Source organism: Lissotriton vulgaris, chromosome 6, assembly GCF_964263255.1.
Source record: "Lissotriton vulgaris chromosome 6, aLisVul1.2, whole genome shotgun sequence".
NCBI lineage: Eukaryota > Metazoa > Chordata > Amphibia > Caudata > Salamandridae > Lissotriton > Lissotriton vulgaris.
This window is the reverse complement of record NC_141694.1, coordinates 208560191-208577463: the sequence shown is the minus strand read 5'-3', so window position 1 is coordinate 208577463 and position 17273 is coordinate 208560191. Positions and strand designations below refer to the sequence as shown.

General features: G+C 44.6%; 1 long non-coding RNA gene across 1 annotated transcript in view; it reads left to right on the top strand.

Moving 5' to 3' along the window:
* The first annotated feature begins 287 nt into the window (after positions 1-287).
* Positions 288-17273, top strand: part of LOC147707030 (uncharacterized) — a 121204-nt gene continuing 104218 nt past the window's right edge. Inside the window, exon 1 of the long non-coding RNA XR_015296435.1 lies at positions 288-406. This is a non-coding gene — a long non-coding RNA (uncharacterized LOC147707030). The remainder of the gene's footprint in view (positions 407-17273) is intronic.

Below are 17273 nucleotides of genomic sequence, written 5' to 3'. Positions count from 1 at the left end.
ATGAATATAACAGCACAATTATTTAAAAGCTTTGAACCTATCGGAGAGGCAGTAAAGTTGTGATGCCGCCCACTGATAACTTTTTTTTTGTTTACTGTTAGGCCGCCCTATTGTAACTATCTGTGGGATTGTGACACCCGATCGCAGCTATCCCCTTCCATGCCGATTGTTGTCCTCCGGGGCGTGGCCGCATCTTCGACTTCGCCTCTGGAACCTTCCCAGGCAGACAGGTGGATCCCAGCGCCGCGAGGAGCGCGAGCCATCGCTCCTGTTTATTGTTCACCTCCGCAGACACTTCACGAGGAAGGATGGGCCGGGGCGCCACAAGGGATAGTGGAGTCCGAGAACGTTCTACCCCATAGAGATTCGAGAGCCCTCTTTAAAATAGCTGGAAAAGTGTCTGCAGGTAAGTGAACACTAGGTGTATGCTGTAGCTACTTTTCATTGCGAAACAAAATCCAAATGTAACATTTCTTACTCGTGTAAATCAGAAACAAGAATTGGTGCTTTCCAAACTCCTTCAGCGGTACGGATAGACGTCACTTTCAAATGTCATATTTCTAAAGCTTCAAAGCAATTTCTGACAACAGTTAGTAATTTTAAACGTTTGGGATCCAAGCTGGAGTTCAAAGTTTCTGCTGCTGTGATACTTTAGGGTGCGGTTAGCTTCCTAGTGAGGGCGCTGCCTCCAGAACTCGGGGCTTACGCGTTTTATTAGGTGCTCAGCATCTGCGGTGCTTCAGTTTGGAATAGAACTCGTTTCTGGTCCTCACAGGACCACGTACCGGTGTTTAACATTTGGTGCGGGGTGAGGTTATTTCAGTGCTCCGACATGCGTGCCACCCGTCCACAGAATGGCGCTTTAGATGCCCGTGCACGGTATATGGAGCTTTAGAAGTAGAACTGTGCGATACAGTGCCCAAGAGGGCGTTTTTAATTATTGAAATCACAACAGCAGCGCCACGTGGGCATCGGCGCAGAGACAATTACGGGCACATTATTTCTGTGCCTGTAAACCAATGATGGACAAGAAGCATCCACTATGAGGACAACATATATATCGCACCCAGGTGTTTGTCATAGGCTGACCCCACGGCCGCTTCTAGGATCTGGCTGTATATGTTGATATAACAATTTTAAACCCAAGGTTTTATAGTGAGTTTTAAAGCTTCTTTTAATGATAACCTGTAGGTTTAAGGAACACTTTTGCATCAGAGCTGTTAAATAGTGGAGCTTTTGGTATGCACTATGCAGACATTTTATCACTTTCCCATGAGAGTAGGTTTGTGGCAGTGGAATAGTATGACACGGGTGTTTGTATGTCTAAGCAGACTGGCCTCAGTTCAATTACGGCAGCAACAAAACAACAGATCACCGCATTATACTAGCGCAACAAAACACTACTACAACATTGCATAACAAAAACCACAACATACAACTCAAAAACATACAACAGCACAATGATCCACCAGCACAACACAACAACAAACGGTATTCAGTAGCAGTGTGCTATTATTTGTGTTCTTATTTGTTATAGTTGTATTGCTGCTTTGCAAAATTGTGTCTATGTTGCTATTTTGCTACTTAGTGTGTTATTGTATGTGCAACAGGGCTGTCAAATTGTCTTACTGAGTCCTGTCATTTTCCCGTTAAGCAGCATAATTTACAAACTATAGGAAACGTAATACCTTTTCATCCAAAGCAGCACATCTCATTTTCACCCTGCTCAAAACAATTGCCACTTCCAAATATACTTCTCTCTCTGTTTATGTGATAAAAAGAAAAATAATGCGCCCGATTCACAAAGGTAAACGTAGACCTAAAGGCTAAGTTTAGACCTGAAGTATAAGTTTGGACCTAAAGTCCAACTTTACTAGTAGTTAGTCTAAGTCAGAATGTCTGCCTAAACTTAGACCATATGTCTAACTTGATAACTAGTAAAGTTAGACATTAAGTCGAAACTTAGACTTGAGGTCGAAACATTGGGCCGACTAACAGAACTAACTTAAGACAAAATTCTAAACTTACTACCATTTTGGTATTCACAGAAGGCACTTACACATTTCAGTATTCACAGAAGTTAGGAGTCCTAACCTTAGGACTCCTAAAAGCCTTCTGTGAATCCAACAGTCTTAAAGTTAGGGTTTTTCTCAGTTTAGTAGTAGTAAAGTTAGGACTCCTAACTTTAGGACTCCTAAATGCCTTTTGTGAATACCAAAAGTCTTAAAGTTAGGATTTTTCTCAGTGTAGGAGAGGTAAAGTTAGGACTCCTAACTTTAGGACTCCTAAACAGAATTTTATTTGCATGTTCTATGGCTGTTAAAAAGTCCCTGAGATTGTTTAAGTGGTGTGCAGTAAGTTGAATTTAGGTACGGATTTCCAAAATAATAATTTCTTTCATTCTGCATTTTTCCTTATATCACTCACCTATGCACGGACAACAGATCCAACCTTGTCGAAACTAGCTTGGAAATCCAGCTAATGTAATGGTTGAAACATGTTATGGTTTTAATGTGCTTTATAGTCTCTATATAGCTAAAAGGACCACTGCAGAGTGATAACAAAATTAAACAGGAAACACTTGTTAATATTTTTCTTCCACAACAATCACAAATATACAATGTATCGTCAATAGATTATGATTATGAACAGTAACACTCCCAGTGCACTAAAAGGCTAGATGAACATCTCAAGCCCTATATATGTAGAACCATTTGATATACATTGAGATCCAGTGTACAACACAAATAGATTAAAACTTTCATTTTATTGATATATTTTCAAGTAACGGTTAAAAAATCCTTTGTTGACATAAACAATAATCACTACAACAACCATGATGCATCATGATAAACACTTGATAATCACAAACATTAATCCATGGCTATTATTAACATTTAACAAACAACAAATACAAATAGTTTAATGTAACAGAAAAAAGCATAAATCAAAAATGATATTATAAATCTAAAAGAGTGGCTGTAGAAATGGAAAGATCTTGATTTTCTCTACACGCATTTCGGCGTGCTAGACACCTTCTTCAGGAATGCCACTTTAGTTCCTAGACAAACCCATATCTTTTACTGTGGAAAAAATCAACTCTCAAAGGAGAGAATCATTGGGTCTTAGTCAGTCACCTGACCTACGTTGTTTATCCCCCTCCCTAACTCCATCACCGGAGGACATAGTCTCTTTACAGACCTTCCCTGATGCCAGTTTCATATGTCCCACAACACTGGAATCCGGCCTCGCGACCAGCAACGCACCATCTGGATCTGGTCCCGATGTTCTCTTAGTGGACCTTGGGAATCAAGTGGTCAGCGATGAGGATCAGGAAATTCTTGCATCCCCCACTGATGATGACATCTCCATCACTGAACTTCCTTCCCGTTCGGATTCCGGGAAAAAGAAAAATCCACCTAGGCGGGGTGGTCTAAGATCTGGGACCAGGAGGAAGAGGGTTAATACCCCAAAAGTTCCTCCCAAGGAGACTCGAGGGGGGCGCACAAAGTCTACTAATACCATTGATGAGGACTTACTCGATAGACTCACTGAGTTAATCGATTTGAAAATTAAAACCATCGTCAAGCCTTTGCTCTCTAAAATTGATAAACTTCAATCCGAGATTAAAAAGTTGGGAGGGCAGATGAACAAACTAACTGAGGGGGTTGACTGTGTTATGACAGCTGTGGTAAATATGGGTAATAGCAGAAGTCAGGAGGACGAACAAGAGAGGGTGATTCCAGTTGTAGCCCCTAGTAATACACCACCCCAGCTTCCTGACCAACCTTCTAGTAGTTTAGGTACCAGCAGAGGGGAGGGCTCCTTAACGGTTGAGATACCCCCTGCTCAAGACCAACCAACTGACCCACTTCAATTTATAGTTGAAGCCTCTCCGGTCGTCCTAGTTCTGGCGAACGTTCCACCACTAGAAGCTGGTACTGAGGAATCTCCATCTTCCCTGTCTAATAAAGCCCTACAGTGGCTAACAACAAATATGAGATTAGCTCCAGGGGGTGGGCGGCAGCTGGCCCAGGAAATTAAAACAGCCAAAAGGGTCTCATGGCTGGGTAATCGCCCTAAAAAATTCAAGGGGGACTGTGTGGCAGTAAGTTGTACTCACACAGGGGTGTTACCTAACATCCTAATCAACTTACTCCCACCACAGCGTAGGCAGGGTTCTGTTGTACCATTGACACTTAAATTCTTTTATGGTGAACAACAGAATGTCACATACCCTAAAACACCAGCTTTTGCCTGGGACTCTAACCCTGATACACACCAGAGATGGGGTTTTGAACAAACTCGTAATACAGTGAATCATTCTGTACCCCAAGGGTTTCAAAATCCTTTTGTTCAACCCCTCTTACTGTCCAATCGCTTTGCACCTCTCTCACTTTTAGACCATAATGATTGACTTCAGTCAGAACAACTTGTAAAGCCTAGGACCAATGTGCCTGTTTTTAGTATCCTTACCTGGAACATTGCTGGCATTAAGACAAAGGCAGATAATGCAACCTGGTTAGACTTCATATCCAAGTATGACGTTGTCGCCTTTCAGGAAACCTGGGACACTAACAACACCTTTTCTCTTGATGGCTTCAGTTACTTTAGTATTCCTGCTGTGGCTAGCTCAGCAGGAAGGGCTAAGGGGGGCTTGATTAGCCTGTTTAAACTTGATATCAAGGGATGTCTTAAGGTACTAGCCTCAGGTTCAGAACATTGCCTTATCGTTGAATTGTCTCGTGCTGAGTCTCCTAATATTTTGTTTATTAATTTTTATAACTCCAATGCTGCCGATTGTACGTCACACAGTCTCGGTAGATTGGATGATTTTCTGTCAGTCTATAGTGAGGATGTTAATGTATTTGAAATTATTTTCTTGGGGGATTTTAATATACATCCTTGTTCACTATTTTGTGTTTGTGATGACATTGACTCCCCCCCGAACAGTGCTATGGTCCATCTGGCGCACAATAAGCAGGGGGAATGTCTAGAAAATTTTCTTGCTAGGTGGAACCTTTATGAATCTAGTTGTGGGGAGGAGGTCAGGGCCCCTACCTTTAAGGGCTCAGACAATGGCTCTATCATTGATTATATTTTTATCTCTGCATGCTTTTTATCCAATGTTTTTATGTATAGAACTGTGATATCTGTTTTTAGTGACCACAACCCAGTTTCTCTGGACATAGGAGAGGGTGAATTATTGGGACGCATCCATGGTTCAACCTATATGGATGGACCAATCATAGTGAAGGATCAAAGACGCAGGCTCAAATGGGACAGCATAACCCCTGAACCGTTCATTCAGGAACTTTTGTTAGATGCTGAGGAAGAGGTTGGGGTCTGCTTATCGACTGATGCTAATGATGGGGATGTCATTCTCGCATTTACTAACATATGCTGTAAGATAAATGGTAGGCTCTCTGTGATCAGTAAGACTAAGACAAAACCTCTTAAAAGATGGTTTGATCACAGTTGTTCCCTAGCACATTCTGCGCTGCTTAACGCCCTCAAATCCGATCCAAAGGATCGCGACCTTATTAGGATTAGTAGGGCCTTATATAAAAAAGCTATTGCAGCCAGAAAGAAAGAGCTTAAAGATGAAGCTTGGGCGCAACTTACAGATCCAGCCATACTAAAAAATAGTGGGGAGTTCTGGAGAATTGTTAATCAACCCCTTCTTACAGGCGAGGATAACTCCCCTTTGGAAGCAAATATTCCAGATCAGGAATGGATTCAACACTTTAGAGACATATATTCAGGCCAGTCCCTAGCCAATTATAGTGTTCATGAAGAGTCTATTACCACACTGGGTAACTACCCGCACTTTGAAGTTGAGGACATTTTAGATGCCATTAGTCGCACACAGACAAAAAAGGCACCGGGACCGGATGGTGTTCCGGCCGACGCCTTTAAATGTTTCCCCAACTTCTGGTCAAGATTGCTTTGCAGGGTTTTTAACGCCTTAAACCGTGACAACATCCCGAAGTCCTGGAAAACTTCAACTATTATTCCGGTTTTTAAAAAAGGCAATAGGCAGGACCCTGTATGCTATAGGCCCATTTCACTGATAGACTCCACAGTTAAAATCCTAGGGAGAGTACTACTAGCAAAACTGAACATATGGGCCACCGAGAACAACATCCTGAGCAATGTCCAATACGGGTTTAGACCCAAGAGAAGTACCCTGGACCAGTGCCTCAATCTCCATCTATTGATTGAGAAATACACCAGAGCTAAGGATGGGTCCATGTACCTAGGGTTCATGGACCTCTCCTCTGCATTCGATATGGTCAATAGATCTAAGCTCTGGGGTAAACTGGTTGAGATGGGTCTGGACAGATGTATAGTCAACTTACTGTCCGACCTGCATTCTGGCCTGTCTGCTAAAGTTAGAGTCTCTACTGACGGAAGATGTACCGATGTGTTTGCTTCTGAAAGAGGTGTCCGTCAGGGTTGCATCTTGGCACCTCTACTGTTCACGCTGTATGTGAATGCCTTAGAGCCCGCTCTAAGAGAGGTCACCTGCGATATTCCACGTGCTGGGGAACAGGGTATTCCAGTTCTCCTGTACGCGGATGACGCGGTGCTTCTGGCGCGAACAGGAGTGGGACTACAACGGCTGCTGGATGCTTTCGAATCCTTCATGGGTTCCTTAGACCTGAAAATTAACGCAAAAAAATCCCAGATCATGTTTATGGGTCAGGCTTCAAGGAAATCCGTCCATAAAACCTTTTTCTGTGGAAGGGAAAAACTTGTTCGGGTTACTACTTTCCCCTATCTGGGGATCACCTTTGATGAGAAAGGTAGTTGGGGCCCGCATGTAAAAAGTAGAGTAGCTTCACTGGCTAGAACATCCGCGGCCCTTCATGGCTTTTCAAAAAGACTAGGGGGCAGGCCTTTTGAAGCTATCAGTAAAATATACAAAGCCAAATGTATTTCTGTAGCTTCATATGGGAGCTCCCTTTGGGGGTACAAAAGAGCAGACCCCATACAGACCGCGGAAAACAGATTTTTCAGATCAGTCTTGGGCGTCCCGCAGTCAACCCCATCTTATACCGTCCACCAGGAGCTAGGAGAAGGCTTCATTAGCGATTTGGTTAGAATAGCCCCATTAATCGCATGGCTCAAGTTGTGGCTTAATCATGAAATCCCCCTAAACCATTCCATAATAAGGGATTGTTTGACCCTGGACAATGTACATAAGATAGGATGGTTAAAGTACATCAAGGACAGTTTTTGTAGGTTGGGGAGGCCTGAATTATACACAGCCACTGACTCCATAACATCCAATGACGTTGTCCTCATCAAGGCTGCTATGAAAGACCTTCTCGCCTTGGAGAGGGAGGAAGTCGAGCTACAGAAACCCTGTGTCAGGGCCAGCCTTCTGCTGGCTATACCTAGTGGTCCTGACAACTACCTTAATGTGGTGACTAACCCTTATCATAGGTTCATTTTAACCCGTTTTAGACTTAATCTAATCCATTTTAACCTGGGTTTTTATTCTGAGTGGAGTACCCCTGAAAAGGCCCCGCCATGTTCATGTGATCTTTTTTCAGATCAGAGCACAATGCACTTTATAATGTTCTGTAGTTATTATAACGATGCCAGGAGGCAGTTTCTCGTGCCTATACTTAAGGAAGCGGGATTCATTTTGGTCCGACCTGCTCTTATTTTTCTACAAATGCTGCATACTCCCAGGATTATGTTTTCTGTGGCAAATTTCCTGGTAAGAGCAATAAGGAGCAGGAATACTAGATTCAAGAGTGCAGACTAGTTTATTAACTAGTCGGGCCGATGGCAACTTTAGATTAACGAATTTTAGATCACAGTGTGTATCTTAGTAGAACATCTATGCGGGGATTATTCCTTGGGACATTGCACTTTTATCATGTACTTTATCATTAATGCACTTTAATACCACGCAATTACAAAGTCTTAATGATTTGTTACATGGTACTGAGATTTTTATCTGAAATGCTCATTTTAATGCTTTAATTGTTTTTAATTGCTTTTTTAACTGCTTTTTAATTCATGTTATTTGTTTGTGTTTTTTTATGCCATTGTCTTTGTATGATATTAAGTTATCGCAATAAAGAATTTTGACTGACTGACTGAACAGATCCAACCTTGTCGAAACTAGCTTGGAAATCCAGCTAATGTAATGGTTGAAACATGTTATGGTTTTAATGTGCTTTATAGTCTCTATATAGCTAAAAGGACCACTGCAGAGTGATAACAAAATTAAACAGGAAACACTTGTTAATATTTTTCTTCCACAACAATCACAAATATACAATGTATCGTCAATAGATTATGATTATGAACAGTAACACTCCCAGTGCACTAAAAGGCTAGATGAACATCTCAAGCCCTATATATGTAGAACCATTTGATATACATTGAGATCCAGTGTACAACACAAATAGATTAAAACTTTCATTTTATTGATATATTTTCAAGTAACGGTTAAAAAATCCTTTGTTGACATAAACAATAATCACTACAACAACCATGATGCATCATGATAAACACTTGATAATCACAAACATTAATCCATGGCTATTATTAACATTTAACAAACAACAAATACAAATAGTTTAATGTAACAGAAAAAAGCATAAATCAAAAATGATATTATAAATCTAAAAGAGTGGCTGTAGAAATGGAAAGATCTTGATTTTCTCTAGACGCATTTCGGCGTGCTAGACACCTTCTTCAGGAATGCCACTTTAGTTCCTAGACAAACCCATATCTTTTACTCAAAGATATGCCGCAAAAGGACACTAAATGGAAAGAATAATTCTCTTTAAAGGATAAATCTGGTACATAGAAATCTGGGTTGCCACAGTTTCTTCAGGGATACTTGTACGGCCCGATATGTCTGAAAAATAACTGTGACCTCAATGTAGTGTCTATATTCAGATATTGTCCAAACATTGTCAGTTGGCTACTTGATCGCTGATGCTGAAACGTGCGTAGAGAAAAGTAAGATCTTTTAATTACTACAGCCACTCTTTTAGATTAATAATATCATTTTTGATTTATGCTTTTTTCTGTTACTTTAAACTATTTGTATTTGTTGTTTGTTAAATGTTAATAATAGTCATGTCCTAATGTTTGTGATTGTCAAGTGTTTATCATGATGCATCATGGTCGTTGTAGTGATTTGTGTTCATGTCAACAAAGGAATTTTTAACCAGTACATGAAAATATATTAATAACATGAAAGTTAATCTGTTTGTGTTGTACACAGGTTCTCATTGTATATCAAATGGTTCTACATATATAGGGCTTGAGATGTTCATATAGCTTTTTAGTGGCCTAGTATTGTTACTGTTCATAATTGTATTTTCCCTGTCCTGGGTACTTTCAGTATTTTCAGGGGGTCCCTGTTTTTGACTTTATCAGTAGATTATGAACATATTTACAGCTTTATTCAAGACTAGCAGCCCGCCCCAGCGTTGCCTGGGGCAGAAGTGGGCTGGGGGCAGCATTTCAGGCTTGTGTGCACTCCCGCCCCGACCCCCGCCCGCCACGACATTGTCTGTGTCCCGAACAATATCGTGGTGGGTGGGGGCCGGGGCGGGAGTGCTCGCAAGCCTGAAATGCTGCCCCCAGACCCTGAGCCTTACCGCAGTTGTTCCGGGCCAACCTCCCACACCGGCTCCCTCCCGTCCCGTGTCCCAGAGCCTTACCTGAGCCGCCGCTCCTCCCCGAGCTCCTCACTTCACTGCCGCTCCTCCTCGTCATCACGTACGTTGCAGCCAGCGCTACGTCGTTGCTGTCAGCGTCGCGGCCGGCGCTACTTTCAGGGCACTACTTTTTTTTTAAGTTATATTTTTAAATTTACGTTTTTTAACATTTTCTATAGCCTATGTCCATCTGCATGCCCAGAGGATTACAACAATGTATTGGGTGTGTGGATTGGCGCTATGGTTCCCGAGTTTACCTTGCCAAAAGGTTTGTGTTCTCTCTTTATAATAGTAGTATAGATAACATTTAATCTCATCAAACATATATTTTAATAATTAGCTCTTGATAGATGAATTCCAGATATCTACACACATTATCATTTTCATTTCATAATAATATCATTATCCTCGGCAGAGGCTGTAGTGTTTGTGAAGAAATGGGAACTGAGTGTAATCCCGTTATTTTTATGTTAGGTCCAGTGCTATTTACAACCAATGTTAACAGTTTGTGTGCATTTCTTGTTGAAGTTAAATCATTCCTGTCTAATCTAATTTTCAGCTGTACTCAGTACTCACATGTGTCCCGGGTGAGCTTGGAAGAATTGAAACTCTATTTTTAAAAAAAAAACATTTTATTGAGTTTTCTTCAACACAAACAAAACGAACGAAAACAACGTTATCACTGGATACATTTCCTAAATATTTTACAGTTTGCTGTTTCATAACATTAGCATCTGGGCATAGTTATATACCCCATTTCTTATTGTCTCTTCATGCCCACTCATCTTACCAGTGAGTAATGTCCTCAATATAATTGACTTAACAAACCTTTCGTCTCTGACACATGTAACACCAGCTCAATTAGTCAATACATCCACCCAGTTATAAATCAATCCCTCCCCTGCTGCCCTCCGTAACCCACGCCACCGGTGTGTTCAACATTATCACATTTGGAAAACAAGCACTAGTACAGAACAAATCAGGGGGTAATACCTTTCCTCCTCTTCTGAGCTGGTTAGTCTGATATTGGTCATTCCCAGTTCTATAGCAATATCTCCTGCAATTACGAGGTGCCCCACTGCAACCCCTTTGCTCAAGATATCCCTACCGTCATATTTAATAATTCTCCATCTGATTCCTGCTCAGGTAATAGGAGCTGCATAACCAAAGCCTCCCAGGCTTTTGCAATTTCTAGTGCCTTATCATTATTAGACCTCCTAGCTTGCTGGAACCGTACTGTGCTCTCACTGGCTGCCCATTTAGTTAACTCTGCTTTCCAAAGTTCAATGTTGGGTCCCTGCCTGGATTTCCAATTTTCTTTAGTTCCTTTTTAGCTATTAACAATCCCAGGTCCAGGAAATTACTCGTAATTTTTGTCTTGGTCGTATGGGGAAACCAGTGTAGCATACACAGACCCATGTCTGATTCTACCTGTCTGTCCGTCACCCCACACAAGACCTCAATCACTTCCTCCCAATACGTTCCTAACTGTGGGCAACTCCACATTATATGGATAAATTCCGCCTCTTCTGAGTTGCATCGAGGGCATCTGGCTGTGTTCACATTAAAATACTTATTTATTCATGCCAGGGTTAAATACGCCCCATGCAACACGAACAAATGTGTAAGCTGAAACCTGGCATTACGCATGCTCTTCCACGTTCTCTCCATTATCTTAGCCCACTCCGTCTCCGGGACCTCCTTACCCAGGTCTGCCTCCCATCTCCTCTGCAACTGGCTCAGTGGTTGCCTCCCATCAATCCCCATCTGTCTATACAAGCACGTTATAGCTTTGAAGGTCCCTGCTGCCATCACCACGTACTGGCATGTTAATGATGTCTGCGGCTCTGATAGGCCCCCTCCCCAGCGGCGTTGAATTGCCAACACAAGAATTTAATACAATAAGAAGTCACCCCTGGAAAGTTCATACCTGTCCTGCAGTGTCTGATAAGGCAAGAAGACACCCTCTTCATATAAGTCCCCCATCATTAGTAACCCCTGTTCCTCTCATTCGGACAGCGCAGACCAATCTTCCCCATGTGGCAGGGCTGTGCACATGCCTAAAGGAATCTCCGGTGCATACGGTCGAGCAACCCCACCTCTACTTCGACTTCGGATCCAGCACAATCTCAGTGTCCGTTCTTCATGAGTTAATGTTTCAAGCCTCAACCGCTGACCCAGTATAACAAATGACAGCACATGGCGTGGAATCCATCGGCCCATTGGGATATCTGGGCCCCTGAACTCCCTGGCCACTGCCTGGGTAAACCACTGCAGCTTGGCTGCTAAATAATATAGCTCAAAGTCTGGGATCGCCCATCCCCCCTCAGCTTGGGGCCTCATCATCGTTGTCAAGGCCATCCGCCGTCTTCCGCTTCTCCAAATAAAGCCTCCATCAAAGACCAGATATTTTTGAATAGTGAGCCTGGTATCCAAATCGGCAGTGTCCTGAAGTAATACAGCAACCGGGGCAGTGCCACCATCTTCAAGAGTGCCACTCCGCCCGCCACCGACAGCGGCAACATACCCCAGAATGCCACACTCTCTATGATCCCTCTTAGCGCTCTGCCCACATTACCCTCCTAGAGATCCTCTTGCTTATGATAAATGTGGGTCCCAAGGTAAGGTAAACAGTGTGGTTCCCATTGTATGCCTCCCTCTTGATTAGGGCTCGCCCTAGATCATCTCATCGGGAACAGACAAGTCTTTGCCCAGTTCATCTGGAGCTCGGAGGCCTCGCCAAACATGGGAAGTAATTCGGTCGCCCCCGTCAATGCCTCTCCTGTATTGGCCAGAAACATGAGTATAGCAAGATATGCTGCGCAATTCTAGGCCAGCGTAGGGCGTCCCCGATCTGGCATGCGCAGCCAGGGGTTCCATGGCAAGAGCAAACAACAATGGAGACAGCGAACACCCCTGTCCCCTGTCCCATTCCCCGTCCCACCGAGCAGGCTTGCAAAACCGTCGCCCCAGTCCAACTTGGGTTGTCGCTGAGTTGTAAAGGATCTGGGTCCACCCCACGAAAGCCTCTCCCAAGCCCATCACTCGCATGACCTGAAACAGGAATGGCCACTCTAGGCTATCAAAATCCTACTGATAAGACCACTGCGCAAGGCGCCGAACTGTGGTCCCCATCCAAAATACGAAGCAGTCGCCCCACATTAACAGTTGTGTTTAGTGTGGGGATGAAGCCCGCCTGGTCCGGATGAACCAGCTGCTTTATGTACGCGAGAAGCTGGGCTGCAAGGATCCTACTCAAAATTTTGTAGTCAGTGGTCAACATTGATAGTGGGCGATATGCAGACATATCCGATGGTTTTCTCCCGGGCTTCAACAACGGGATGATAATAGCCTCTCGAGGGGTTGCTGGTAGTTTCCCCTCCTTCGGTGCCTCCTGATACATCTTCAACCGTCGTGGGGCTAAGCAATCAACATACGCAGAGTAAAATTCTATTGGTAGGCCATACACCCTAGGCGTTTTACTACGCGCCATATGCACTTCAAATTTCTCAGAGTGTAATCTCTTGCCCTAATATGTCTTCTTGCTCCTTCTCCAGTTTAGGGAGGGATAATTCAGAGAAGAACTCCCCTGCATTCTCCCCATCCTTTCATAGCTTGCTGCTATAGAGCTCAGTGTAGTAATTCAGAAACAAACCATTTATCCCCTGCTGTGTATACACCATTTCGCCCGACAGAGCTGTAAGTCCCAGTATAGGTGTTCCCCGGGGATTCGGATTGGCCAACCATGCCAGCAGCGCGCTTGTCTTGTCTCCTTCTGCATGTACCCTCGCCTGATATGACTTGTAGTCAAAGGAGTGCAGCCTTTCGACTTGGACCGCCACTGCTTCTCTAGCCTCTAGGACCTCTCTCTGTACATCTAAGTCCTCAGGTCTAGCCATCTCGGCACTACGCAACCTGCGTTCTGCCTCCTCTATATCATTTAGTAGCATTTTCCTCACCCCCACCATCTTGGCAATGCATGGTTCTCAAACTATCACCTTAAAAGCATCCCACTCAGCTGCCACTGTAGTCGCAGTGCCCTCATTCTCTGTAAAATATTGTCATATTCCCGTTTTAAGGTCTTCGCAAAAGGCTGGATCTTCCAGTGTTTCCAGCCGCAACCACCAGGTTCCTATCACAGTTCTCTCTCTGACCCATCATATCTGCACTAAAAGAGGGCTATGATCCGACACTGTTCTAGTTAAATATTCACTGTGGATTACTTTGGCATGTACATCAGGGGTGCATATCGCATCAAGCCACACATACAGTTCATGGAGGCCAGAATAGTAGGAGTAATCCCGCTCCTATAAATGATGTGCACGCCACCTGTCTACCAGCCCCCATTTATCCTGCCATGCATGTCTAACCTTGGACAGTCTATGTATGGGGGCATCGGGGAGTGGGGGTGAGATTTATCCTTCGCTACATCCTCAATTGAGTTAAAGTTCCCTCCCATCAATATTGAGCCAGCTAGATAGGGGGCTAATCTCCCTGATAAATGCCCAAAGAAAGAAACCTGATCCACGTTCGGTGCGTATACACTACTCAGCGTCACATCAACACCATTTAGGTGACCCACCACCACCACAAACCTCCCCTCTGGATCCACCAATTGTTGTATCGGTTGGAATGGCACTCCCGCTCTGACCCATATCAATGCTCCCCAGGCATATGCCAGTAGGTCGTATAAAACAATTGCCCCCTCCACCTACGTTTCAGTGCTAGCCCCTCAGTTTGATTAATATGTGTCTCCTGGAGAAAGGCTGTATGAGTCCCCCGTCTTATTAGATAAGCATGCACTCTATGGCGTTGTTGCATTGTGTGGAGCCCTCGCACATTCCAGGAAACACATTTCAAGTCATGTAACAACCCCATGCTGTAACCAGTTCCTCCTTAGTCTCTGCTCCCCATATTGGAACACACCGGTGGGTCTAACTACCCCAACCAAACCCCAAAGACCCCCCCAACGACCCCATCCCAGGACAGGAGCTGCAACACTAGTACCCATCCAAACTGCTAACTGTTCCTTTAGTAAAAACCAGGGAACCACACCCACACAAAATTAGGGGAGTGGGCCTAGAGCCTCTTCTCAAAAAGCCCACGGCAGACCCAAGTGTCCTGCCCAACTTCCGCCCCATTTCTCTTCTGCCAGCCTTCTCCAAGATTCTTGAGAGGCACATCCATTCCCATCTCGCCCAGTTCAGGGAAGTGAACCACATTCTTCATCCCTCGCAATCTGGGCTCCGACCTGGTTTCTCCACTGACACAACGCTGTTAGGAGTTACGGAGAACCTGCACCATCACCTAGACAGAGGAGACACAGTTGCGCTGATACTACTCGACCTCAGCACAGCATTCAATACTATTTCCCATACCATACTCATAGAGACATTAACTTCACTGGGCATTTGCGGCCCTGCACTGAGCTGGCTTTCCTCTTTCCTGGCACACCGCACGTTTCAAATTTTCTCTAACACGGCAACCTCTAAAATTCATGCGTCTCCCTATGGTGTTCCCCAGGGCTCAGTGCTCAGCCCTCTACTTTTTAATCTGTATGTTAAACCGTTGGCCCATTTCGCGGAACAAGCAGGTCTCACCCTATTCACATATGCTGATGACTCCCAGATTTCATTCTCCCTTTCAAACCCGGGCCCTGGCTCCACATCCCTCCTTCAGTCAGGCTTAGGGAAAATTGCCACCTGGATGAACAACAATCTACTTAAATTGAACGGTGGTAAGACCGAAGTCCTGATTCTGGGTCAAAAACAGGACCTATGGAGTACCAAACACTGGCCTACTGAGATGGGCTCCCTCCCTCTCCCATCAGACCATGTACGCAATCTGGGTTTTACCATTGACAATGCTTTGACTATGCACCATCAGGTAAACAAGGTCTCGGCCACCTGCTTTACAATCTTGCGGTGGCTAAAGAAAATCATCTAGATGCTGTTAAGCGACACCCAAAAAGCTGTGGTCCATGCCCTTATAACTTCTCGGCTGGGCTACGGAAATGTCCTTTACCTAGGGGCTAACAAGGCAGTGACAAGACGACTACAGCTGGTTCAAAACGCCGCCGCAAGACTGCTGTGCAAAATTTCCAGAACAGCCCACATCTCTGGAAACCTCCGTGATTTACATTGGCTCAGGGTAGAGAGTTGAATTAAATTCAAAACCCTGAGCTACATGTTTAAAATCAAATTGGGCACAGCTCCACTGTACTTACAATCCCTTGTCCATACCTAGACTCCCTCTCGCCACCTTCGGTCCTTATCCCAAGGCTACTTTAATGTTCCTAGAATTAGACTCGCTAGAATGGGAGGCAGATCTTTTGCTTACCTAGGTCCCACACTTTGGAACTCGCTCCCATTGAATAACCGCATAGAAACCAGCTACGTCCGCTTTCGCAGAGGCATCAAGACCTGGCTTTTCAATCAATAACGCTTGCACTGTTGAAACTTTAGGCTACCTAGCACTTTGCCTGTCCAGCGCCAGGAAACCCTTTTTGGGTAGCTGTCACGCTTAATAAGCTTAATAAATAAATAAATAAATAAGGTCGACCTCCTATTCCTCCATCAGCTTGCCCCGTACCCACCAAGTAAATTAGTCGGCCCCTTCTGAGGAAACTATAGAGCAGGACCGTATCAACCTGTTCTCAGCAGACCGTAGTAATCTCTCTAACCATCAGTGCCCCACCTTTAGCTGGTCCATCAAGGTATAGCCAATGATCTGCAGCAATCCCCTCCCCCATTTTGCATCCCTACAGCCCAGTTCACAATTTCAAGAATCTACCATCTCACCTGCTGCCCCAGACGTCACATGTGGAAAGCCAACACTCCCTGTCTCCGACTCTGCAGTGTCCCATTCCAGCGATCCCTTCTCCGATGCTGAAACCATTGGTGTCTCTAGTCCTTGTTTTTGCGATATGGCTGCGGCTGCCTGCAAAGCGGCAGTGCATTCTGTTTCGTTCTGCGTCGTTGTGGGTTTTGGAGCTGCATGGCGGCGACTTCCTGCGCGCCTTGATCTGCGCGTTTGCGGTCCCTCCATATGTGTGTTCATGTCATGCGCGCTTCCCCTGTTCCTGCTCTATATGACTCCAACCTTGTCCAGGCCTCCTCAGGACTATCCTGAAAATCTGTCTTGCCATCCCAAACTATCATCAGGGAATACTGGAGACCCTTTTCTTGGAGCGCTCTTTTGACCTCCAAGACCGAAGCTCTGCGGCGCTGTACTTCAAGCGCATAGTCCGGGAATAACGTCACCTTGCTATTGCCCACCTTGTAGGGGCCCATGGTTCATGCTCTCTGGAGCAGGAGGTCCCTGTCTTTGTAGTGGAGTAGTCTAGCCACCACTGGTCTAGGCGGCCTTCCAGGAGCTAGTGGTCGGGCCGGGACTCTGTGTGCTCTTTCCAAAGTTTAGAACGACGATAGGCCTTCAGGTGCAACCTCCGTTCTCAACCATGCCTCCAGATAGTTCACCATGTTGGTCCCCTCCACTCCTTCCGGCAGCCCCACTACTCGGAATTTGTTCCTTCGATTCCTCCCTTCGGCATCTTCTGCTCTCCGTTCCAGGGTT